Below are 11,277 nucleotides of genomic sequence, written 5' to 3'. Positions count from 1 at the left end.
GTATTGCCGACTTAACCTACAGCTGCATGGTTAGGCTTAACACTTATTCTCTCTTGAAGTATGGAAAACTTAAAGTTACAATGAATGTTTTCATATGTAATTATACTATTTTTAATATAATGTTAACGTATATTTTATGCTCATGTAGTTCGACACATGAAATAGAGGAAACACTGCTTGCACTTCTTACAGAAAATTAATGAAGCACAACAATCAGGAACCTAATGGAAGATCAGTGAGATTACGACTCACCAGGATGAATGAAGGCCTCCCAACTTCATGTACAACATTCTTCCTGATGATCAGTAATTCCCACGACTCGGCCATTCCCGAAGGCCCTGGGTACAGCTTACTTTTATTGCCACCCACCAGATGTCCTGTTTTGTGGGAGATACAATGTGCCATCTCTGCATCTGTCACAGTCATCTTGTTCCAGATGACCAGGAACAGGATTCTCGGGCCTCAACGGTCAAATAAAATCTAAATCTCCGAACAAGGCCATGAATTACGATACACTGCAAGAATAATGTACCACTAATAAAAGACAGATATGAGTAAAATCAATTTTTATTTTCTATTCCAATAGTGTTCTTTTAAATTGGAATTGTTTTCTAATTAAGAATTTTTTTGGTTGTAACACATATACATATAATCATCTCTACCCCCCCTCATAGACACACATCCATACACTTTTTAAGAACTTTAGCTTCTTGTGTTTTATTTATAATAAGACTGGACCCCTCATCATATTAACTCAGAACCTCTAGGGAACTCATTAACTCAAAATGGAAACACCAGGTAAAAAAAAGTTCCGATAAAAAATTAAAAATAAAAAATAAACTCTGGTTGTCTTTCCACTAGCTTTATTGAAATCGTAGGCAAGCAGATGTTCATGAAAGATAGAGTATTATTGTATTTTCTCATAGAAACAATAGTTCCTATGGAAATTGAAAGGTGTGTTCTTGACAAAAAGAGGCATAAAAGTAAACCTAGATTAGGTCAATGGTGTCATGAAAACAAGCATAAAATTTTTCTATATCTTTAAGACAAAAATTATGCTCAGAGTCCAATAAAATGAGTATAAATATCCAGTATACACTGATTATTTAAGAGGGCACTCTATACTATAAACTCCACATACTACATATGAAGAAAATGGTCTTATATATACTATAAATTAAAACTATTTAAAATTAAAATGCCACTTATAATAAAAATTAAACATTTAATTCAAAATAGTTTTGCTTGCTTCATTAGAAATTTTGTGATTTAAATAGCCTGGGTCTCAAATTTCTGTCTAAGGAACTTTAAAATGACTTTTTTTTCTCTTTCAGAGATTACATCTTAATCTAATGATCTAAGCTTTACGGTGCTGACATAGCTCAACAGAATATACAGCATAAGAGAAGTAAGCTGAGAATAAGCATGATGAGAATTCACATGCACTGGATCCCCTGGAGGTGGCCAACCATCTACACTTCAAAATGGACCCTCAGACAGGCTTAGACACGATCTGTGCAGGTATAACACTTCATGGGGAAAGTGGTAGAAGAAACCTAAAAGAGGAATCCTCCAGCAGCAGCCCATGACCCTAGCTTACAGTAGAATGGGATCTGGATAGCAACTGATAGGAATAAAGGCAGAGAAGAGGGCTATGCAGGTTGTCAGAAGAGGACAGAACAAGTCAGGAATTAAAACTGAAGTTCATTCAGGAGAGGCAACAAATAAACGCAAGATGTATTCTGATCGACACACAGATGTCCAGAGAATTCTGAGATACCCAGTGGCAATGGGCCTTAGATATAACAAGACAAACTTAAGAAACTACCACCGCTGGGTTTGTCTTCCATGGTTCCAAACTGGGTCCTCGGTAACCTGCAGTTCTCCTTCCTGGAGCAGGCAGTGACCTGCACTTCCCCCAACACGCAGACGCTGAGATGTTGTTCAGTGACCTCAGCACGCAAGTACTCAAATGTCATTCGGTGCTCAAAAAAAAAAAAAAATCAAACCTGGTTTCTGGAGTTGTTCTGGTGATAAACATTCTTTTCAACAAATAACCTTGATCATGCACAAATATTTAAAGCAGTATCCAGAACCTTACCTTAAGCTTTTGCCGAAGAGATAAACCTCGTTGAATTTGATCTCATTGTTTCCTTCTTAGTTATTAAATCGTTTGTTTTTCTCCCTCACCTAATTCTCCTAAGAGCACTAAGGCTGCCAAGGAAAATACAAATTGGGGTCTGGCGGATGTGTTTGGAAAGCGGAGCAGTCGCTGTACTCCTCCAGGCTGAGGCTACGCTACCTTAGGGAGCTGTTTATGGTTGGATTAGATGTATATGGCCTTGAAGCTTTTCATTTCAGCTTTTGTAATCTCATTTATTATTTCATTTTATTTAAATATTCTAACATAAATGTAGAGAGAATTATTGCCTTTCTTTTAGAGACTGGGAAGCTAACTTGGAGAAGCAGTAAGTGATAAACGCACGTTCGTGTTTCAAAACCTTCAAGCAGAATCTGTGCTCAATTCCTTTCCCATAGTAGATCCTCGAAAGTATCTGCTAAATGAATGATGAGATGATTTTCTCTACCAGGGTACTATGTTTAAGGAGCAAGAAAGAAAAGTAAAGTTAAAACAGGGATCTTAAGGATAATAATAACGGTTAACATTAATTCTGTGCTTGCTGTATGTCAGTCACTGGATAAGTACCCTATATTCATTTATTCCTAGTACAACCTGTGAAAGTAGGTTGTATTACTTTTTACACTGTACACATGAGGAAACCACAGGATATGTTTCAATGCTGGGATTCAAACCCAGATACGCTGATACCACAGTTTATGCTCCCATCTCCCTACCTAATAACAAATGAAGAAACCATAAGTCATAATAATGGCAAGGAGCAGGTGCAATAGTAAAGGGAGATCAGGCAAGGTGGAAGATCTAATATTTACTGAGTGCCAGGCTCTTGCATAGATTATTATAGTCCTCAAATTAACCTTAAAAGTTGTAATGAGAATTTTCACTTCATAGATACAAAAACTGAAGTTAAAAGAAGCTGAAGTGACTTCCCCCAGGTCTTACAGCTAACAAATGACAAAACCTCTGATTCAAATTAGGTCATCTGAGTCCAAAGCACATTTTGTTTTTTATTATACAATATTGCCAGAGGCCAAATCTATACCGTCCAGACAACAGGAATTTTCCTTGTACAGGCTCAGTCATTGTTCCTAAGGAATACAACATAGAAAAACAGGGACATTCTGGTACATGTGTCTTGATCAGAGAACAGTCTTTATCTGAAAAGTTCATTCCCTTTAAGCATATAAATTACTGCTTCCAGAGAATAAATAAAGAGCCTTGACAGGGAATGTACACACCTGCCCAAGCAAGTCAGCTGAATCAGCTTTGGTGATCAATAAGTGCAATCAATCTGGTTAAAACACTGTATAGATTGATTTCATAATGGAGGTGCATGTCCAGTTCAAGACACTAGTCTGGCTCTTTCTATTCTGGGACATAGAGATAATGACGCCTATCTATAGTAATCCCTTTTTTCAACTTTTGAAATTGTTTTAAACCTGATTCCAGGACAGTGGTTCTCAAAGTTTCATATGCAGTAAAATCAAGCATAGGGCTTGCTAAATAGAAAATGTGGGGTTCCCCCAGAGCTCCTGATTCAGTAGGTCTGGATAGGCTTCCGAGAAACTTCATTTCTAACAAATTCCCAGGTAAGACTGGAGGTACTGGTGAGGGGAACTGTCCTTCAAGGATGATGGTTCTAGAATTATTGCAAGTTTCCAATTTATTTTCTCTTTCTCCAGACCAATGTTGGCTATATAATGATTCCAGTTCTCAAAAATCAGTGATCTGCTCTAAAGCAAAGTGCTCTATTCCTTGACTTCAAGTAAGACCCCAGGAAGCTCTAAGAACTGATTTGCAGAACTTAACCATTTTCTAGTGAGTTGCACATTTTCCCTGAGCATAGAAAGCACAGACATAGATGGAAACTAAGATAAAAGTTAAAAAACAGTCATGCCCATACTTTTGCGATTTATGCATAGGTCTTCAAAACTCAATTTTGTCCTACATGGTTTGAATTTCTCGGGGTAGCCCTGTATAATCATTATAATCTAGAAAGGTTCACCTAATCAATAATGTAGGACTTGTTCACTTTTCTTCCAATAATCAAATAGAAATAAAATTTTGCTCATGCTTTGCGAATGTTTTTTTTTTTTTAAATAATTCTCATAGCTTCACTGTAAGCCTTAGACTTTTATAGTTGTCAGAGCTCAGCTCGGGAAAGCTATGACTGACTGTTTCATTTTGACAGTTCCTTTGGAACAATTATTTAATGTGAACATTATTTAAATGTGAGAGTGGAATGAATATATCTTGGTGTGGGTTTTTAAATTTAGTCTCAACATCTTATCTTCCATCTACATTTAAAACTGCACATTATTCTTTGCCTCTTGACTTCCACTGAGAGCGCAGAATTTAGATATTGGGGGAAGTAATTTGAACTGAAGAGCAAAAGGCACACATTGATGTGCTTTCTTTGGCTCTGTTATTCCTTTAATCCTATACTAAGAAAGAAAAATGTTGATTTTAACCTGAGGCAAAATGCTATTCCTTTTGCACTATACAGTGGACAATTTAGGAAGAAACCACACAATTTTCAAGGTATTATTTCAAACTCTTTGGGTATGTATCAGTTACTTCTACTGGTCGCTATATTGAGGAAAGATAGATTTTTGAGGAAAAATTTAACTCAAAATGTTAATGAGTTAATGGAGGAAAACTGATGGAGCCTTTTCCCACAGACCTACAGGAATTTGGACCTTAGAGTTTTATTTATAATAAAGTACTGGCTGCCATTTCTAAGGGATAGTTAATAGGTAATGGCAGGAACATGAAGAGTAGACAAAGCAACTATAAAGAGAATGAAGTGAGATAAAAATGCATAGAAAATAATTACTTGTTTACTTGAAAATATGTGCAGTGTTGCACTAGAGGGTAATCTGGAGAATTTTTGTCTTTTTTACATGCCCTTTCTCTCAAGAACTGATATCCTCATGCTGGAAATTGCCTTTATGTACAAATAGCATTCATTACACGCAGCTTTTCTGAACTCTAAAGGGCAAGAGAAAACAGATTATTTGTAAATAACACTGGCATGGATATTTTTTTTCCTTGGGGTGAGAAAGAAAAATGCTTGGATATTGTTTTCAAACATTTCTGCCATCAACTCCAGAGAGCATGGGCAAACATAATTTTCATTGTTGACATAATGAAGATGATGATGCTTTTTAACCATTTTCCAGAGCATAAACTCATTTTTAGTGTGAGCCTGGCTGTGTGACCATAACAAATGCTAGTAATGTGAGAGAAACAAATGAAAAACAATGACTCAGATAGCTCGTTCATTGCCACCAGTAGAAGCCAGAGTTCCCAAAACTCTGCTTAGTATCTGCTGTTGTATAATCTGAAGCGCATTGCAGACCATTTGCATGTTGAGTAAAACGTTAGAATTGTTTAGGAATAAACAAAGCAGTAGCATTTTCACTATCAGAAAAATTTGACTTTTTGTTTTTTTCATGTACAGTTATATGCTGATTAGATTAGGTGCAAAGAAAGTTTTTCAGTTGATGAAATTACATCAAGTTGAGAATTGATGCAATTATCTCAATAATATAGATAAAACATTTTCTCATCTTCTAAATTAGCAAAAAAATTAAAATAGCTTTTGTTACCAGAACAGGTTGAGTTCTGGGGAAACTTGTTGCAGTCATCAAGAAGACACTCCAGATTGAGTGTGTAAGAATGTTGTTAGTTCAGAAATACCAGTTACTGAGAAAGTAGGGGAATCCTGTCCACAGAGCTGCATTAACACTCTTCTGGTACTTTAATCATCGGGTCCAGGGGCTGTTAGTATTTGGTGTATTTGGCAAAAGGAAATAATAAAGAACAAGTCTCTGCAGAAATATCTCCCTCTGCAAGTTCCTCTGCTGTAGCACAGGCCTAATCAGCATGGTCCTATCTGGTGTCCTTGGTAATTCTTCAAGACAGTGGGGGGAGGGGGGACAGGTGTCTCCCAGGAACAGCTGGGACCTGGCACCTAAAGGACCATGTGCCTCTGGGAATTTGTGTAAAAAAGATCCCTGTTTTCTTAGGATACAAAGTGAAAATTTAAGATTGGTGAACTGAGTTTTTAATTAATATATAGGCCCTAACTTTTCACAGTGAATCATGTGACCAGGCATTTACAAACAACTATTCTGATTTAAACTCTCCTAATTGTCAGGTCCCTCCCCAATATAAGCTTTTCCTGACATTCCTGCCAAAGGTAAACTTTTTGCTACATTTCAAAGTAAAGTCCAGGAAACCATTAAAAAACAATAGCGAGCAGATTAACTATTTCCTAACCTTTACATATCACCTACTCATTACACCTAGAACTCTACTATTACTGAAGCCAAATTTCTAACTTTTGGGTTCCTCAGATATTTTCTGTTTTAAATTATCTGGATATTTTTTTTAAAAATGAGAATATTCTAGACTGTAGTATGAAAAGAGTAATATTAAAACCAACTATTTTTCCTTACTGACCAAAGCTATTATTTCTATCAATTTCATTCTTGTCTTTTTGTGTGTGTGAGTTTCTATTTATACCTACAGTTCTGTATCCTGCTCTTTTCTTTTCACATTATAACATTGCTTTTTTTTCATTTGGTAAAGATTTTTAATAACTGGTTTTCAGTGTCTACATATTATTATATGTGAGTAAATGATGACACTGCTTGAGTAAGATAGGTGTAAATGAAACCTTCTAATGATAGCTGGCCACATAGACACCCAAATTAAAAATGATATTTCCCAGACATCATTGCTGAGTAACTATGTAGTGTAACTATGTGACTAAGTTTTTGCCAGTTCATATATGAGACAAAGTATCCTGTGGCAGTTATGAGGAAAAATCCTTATACTATTGATAGTATATGCCTTCTGTTTCTATTTTTGGAACTTTCACCATTTTGTACAAAGCTACAGTCCAGGGAGGATGGAGTATGAAATAAGAGAAATTCTCATTATGTATCTATTACAAACTGGAAAGAAATTATTACAGTGTTCATACACATTTTAATGAGAGAGAGTGAATCACCTTTGTTCCATTTGTATTATGAGAGTGAGGGCTATGCAAAAAAATATTTATGATTTATTTTCTAGAATTTAAGAAAGATTACTGGGTTCAATTTTTCTCTCAGTGGGCACCCTGCCTCATTTTCTGCCATCTCATTTTAGCAACAACAAAATATATGTTAGCAAAACAATAGCTTTAAAAAACAAATCAGTCTAATTCCCAAGTAAATAATTTCTAAAAAGTACTATATTTCTAGTAAGATAATTTTTCATTTTAGTGAGTTGTCCACCACTGTAAATATATATTAATTACACACAAAATGAGAAACGAGAAATAGCTTCAGGACCTGTATAACTCTGAGGCCGAGTTGTGTGAAGTTGTGAAACCACAACTCTCCCTGGGCCTTCCCGTGTTAGAGGATTATTCAGTAATACATTCCACTTGGGCTAACGCTAATATATCTCCAGACAAAAACGAACCTCAAAGTTTAAGCCACATTGCCTTTGACTAGACCCAAATGACGGCACTTCTCTTTTCAACATAGAAAATGGAAGAAAAAGAAATGAGGTAATTATATTGGCAATTTTAGTAAAATGGAGACTATCCAGATACTGAGCCAAAAAAGAAATTGGAGGTTTGAACTATGCAGATATCAATCTGAGTCTCAATTTCACTTTGGGAAGAATACGAAGCATTTTACAAATGAAGTTTACAGAGCAGAGCTTTCCAAATACTGTGTTTAGTACCCATGAGTAGAAAACCCCTGAAACCAATTCTCTCTTCACTATCCCAGCAAAAAGGGGCATGAATCAAGGCTATTTTAGGTCTCCTGTGTTATTCAAATTTGCAGAGACCCATGCTGTTTACCAATAAGCTATTAGGCAAGATAGTCTCACAAACATGAAAATATAACTTATGTTTATCCAGTTTTTAACTCTCTTGAGCTATAAAGGAGGAGACAGGCCACCATCATGAGAAATATGGGTGGCAGCTACTAAGGATCTACTTTTGTCTCCTAGCAGTAAACTTGTTCCCAATCAAGATGTCTCACCAGACCAGGCGGTGGCACAGTGGATAGAGCGTTGGACTGGGATGCAGAGGATCCAGGTTCAAAACTCCAAGATCACCGGTTTGAGCATGGGCTCATCTGGTTTGAGCAAGGCTCACGAGCTTGATCCCAAGGTTGCTGGCTTGAGCAAGGGGTCACTCAGTCTGCTGGAGCTCCCCTCTCCCCAGTCAAGGCACATATGAGAAAACAATCAATGAACAACTAAGGAGCCACAAAGCAGAATTGATGCTTATCATCTCTCTCCTTTCTGGTCTGTCTGTTCCTGTCTGTCTCTGTCACAAAACAAAACAAAACAAAAAACAAAAAACAAAAAAAAGGTGTCTCTCCTCCCACTATTCACACTTCCCTTTTTGCATTTGCACCCTATTCTCTCTGCTTTGCTGTTTTGTGTTCTTTTCTGCTTCTGGCTGTCATCACCACTGATGTCATCACTCACTCTGCTCCAATGACTTCCCTGCAGGATGTGGGGCCATCTGTACTCCGATCCCAGGCCTCCTTTTACCTTCTTACTCCTGATGATGTGTGCTAATTTGGTGTGACTTTGGAGCTCATCACTGCAAACTGACTCATGCCTTTGTCTTTTCTCTATTTGATCCATATTGTTCGCTCATGTAAAAGAGGACTCTCTCTGCTTATAAGGCCTTACCTCAATACCTTAAATATTTCAAAATCCTTTTGATTGTAGGCTGTCAAACTCTGTAATATCTAAGTGTATTCATTCCCTTACCACTACTAGATTAGTTAGGACTTGGTTTTCAGCAGTGTGACACATATTAACTGTGTGTTTACATAATTACCAGCTGTGATGATTCATTTGGTGTCAATTTGATGGGGCCATGGGTTCCCCAGACATTTGGCCAAACATTTTTGTGTGTCTGCAGGGATTTTTTGGATGAGGCTGACATTTGAGTGAATGAGTAAAGTATATACATTGCCCTCCCTAAGGTTGAGTGGACCCCATTCGATTGATTGGAAGCCTGGATAGAACAAAAAGCTGACCCTTGATGATGAAGAAGAAATTCTTCCTGCCTACTGCCCTTCAGGCTGGGACACAGGTTCCTTCCTGTGTTGGATTCAAATAGAAACAACAGCTCTTTCTGGGTCTTGAGCCTGCCAGCTTCCTAACTGGAAACACACCACCGGCTCTCCTGGGTCTTGATGACTACAAAATATGAGACTTGTCAGCCTTTATAGTCATTTTGCCAATTCCTTAAAATAAATCTCTTTGTATACATCGAATTAATTCCCTCCAACTCCGGGAAATCCTAATACACCAGCTGACTCTGGTATTTGTTTTGTTTACTACCCAAGTATGTGTTTTTTTCTTTTCTAAATTGCAAATTTTAATTGTTTTTTTATTAAATGTCTCACCACTGTAAATAATTGAGGAATCTCATCCTCAAAAATAATTCATCTATGATCAGCTTACATTTTTCCTATAAGCACAAAATGAAAGCAACGTGCGCTGGCCTAATTGTTGCTGTTACCACAACAGAAAGCATCCCATCTTTTTCCAGTTCTCTCCTGCCCAGAGCTCTGGGAGTTCCTCAAACTATACCGCATATGTATTTCACAAATAAGTGTCTCCCATGGACTTCTTCTCCTGCTATTTCTTACTTCTAGAAGTTTGCTGCCTCACATTTTCCAGGGTTGACAAGACCCCTTCATGAACTATCATGTCTGTGATGTTCTCATGGCTAATTGCCAATTCTTGAGGATCCAGAGCAGTGCTCACTTGTGTAAGACTGCATTCTCCCCAAGTTAGGAAAGCAATTTCTCCTCAACCCTGTGTCACATCCCAAACAAGGGACGACAGCCCAACCCTGATGAAACTGTCATGAGAGACTGGGCAGAAGCAGAGTTCCTTGTCTCTTCAGTTTCGACTTTCCCCTCAAAGCTTTAAAAATTGTAGTCTCACTTTTAGTGAGAGCTCAAACCGAAGGCGAAGTGTACTATTTTCTCTACTTTCATCTGATTTTCATAGATGAGTCTCCCAACACAGGGCCATAACCAGGAAGCTCAGTCTAAAGAGGACGAGCTGCACCAGCTTCACTGGGAGGCCCCTGCCCTTCCTGGTTGCATTACGCAGCTTATTTTAAATTTAATCATCCATAAGGTTTTGAAAGGGTAGGACGAAGATATACCTTTTTTTTTTTTTTTTAAAGGCACTATTGCCTGACCTGTGGTGGTCAAGTGGATAAAGCTTTGAGCTGATACACTCAGGTCACCAATTTTAAACCTGGGCTTGCCTGGTCAAGGCACATATGGGAGTTGATGCTTCCTGTTCTTCCCCCCTCCCTCTTACTTTCTCTCTTTTCTCTCTCTCTCTCTCTAAACTAACTAAATAAATAAAATCTAAAAGAAGTCACTATTTTAACAATATTCATTAACAATTGTTTTATTAAAACAATCATCTTTTACATGTCATCACACCTTACACCTGAAGTGCAAAAAAACAGTCTGAGGTATTAAAACTGAGGAAACATTTGCACAAATTTTGTAAGGTTTCACACTATATTTAGTTTAGCTAACTACTACATAACAGCAGAACGTTTACCAGAACAAAGCTAGAAGAACAATTCTGGTTAGTCTCATTACAGCTCTGATTCTCCCACTTACACTGAGAGGCTGGCTAAAATAATAAGATTTAAGTTGCTTGCAAAATTATACGCCTGTCAGTTTTATGATATGGTAGCTATAATTTAAAAGGTCAACAGCTAAAATAGTAGCCATCCTCAAAGCACAAAATTCAAGCTGAAAACCCAGTTTCAATGATATACTGTCCTAGCCATAGGATCTAATTCTCAGATCAATGGCAATTCACTTAAAGTATTTGACGTGGATTTTCCAGAATATTTCAATACAATCTGCATATATTTAGGGTCATATATGTAGCATGGTCTATATATTTATTTTTGTAGAAGTTTTCCCTTTAAATTAGAAAATACATTTGTTAACACAGATAAAGTTCAGAATGGTCACATCAAAGTTATTTTAAAGCAACATAGCAGAGATTTGCTTTTTAAGTGGTAAATCTTTTTATATTGAAGAAATTATAGAGACTTATCA

This window comes from Saccopteryx bilineata, chromosome 8 (genome assembly GCF_036850765.1).
Source record: "Saccopteryx bilineata isolate mSacBil1 chromosome 8, mSacBil1_pri_phased_curated, whole genome shotgun sequence".
Classification (NCBI taxonomy): Eukaryota; Metazoa; Chordata; class Mammalia; order Chiroptera; family Emballonuridae; genus Saccopteryx; species Saccopteryx bilineata.
Note: the sequence above shows the minus strand (reverse complement) of the source record.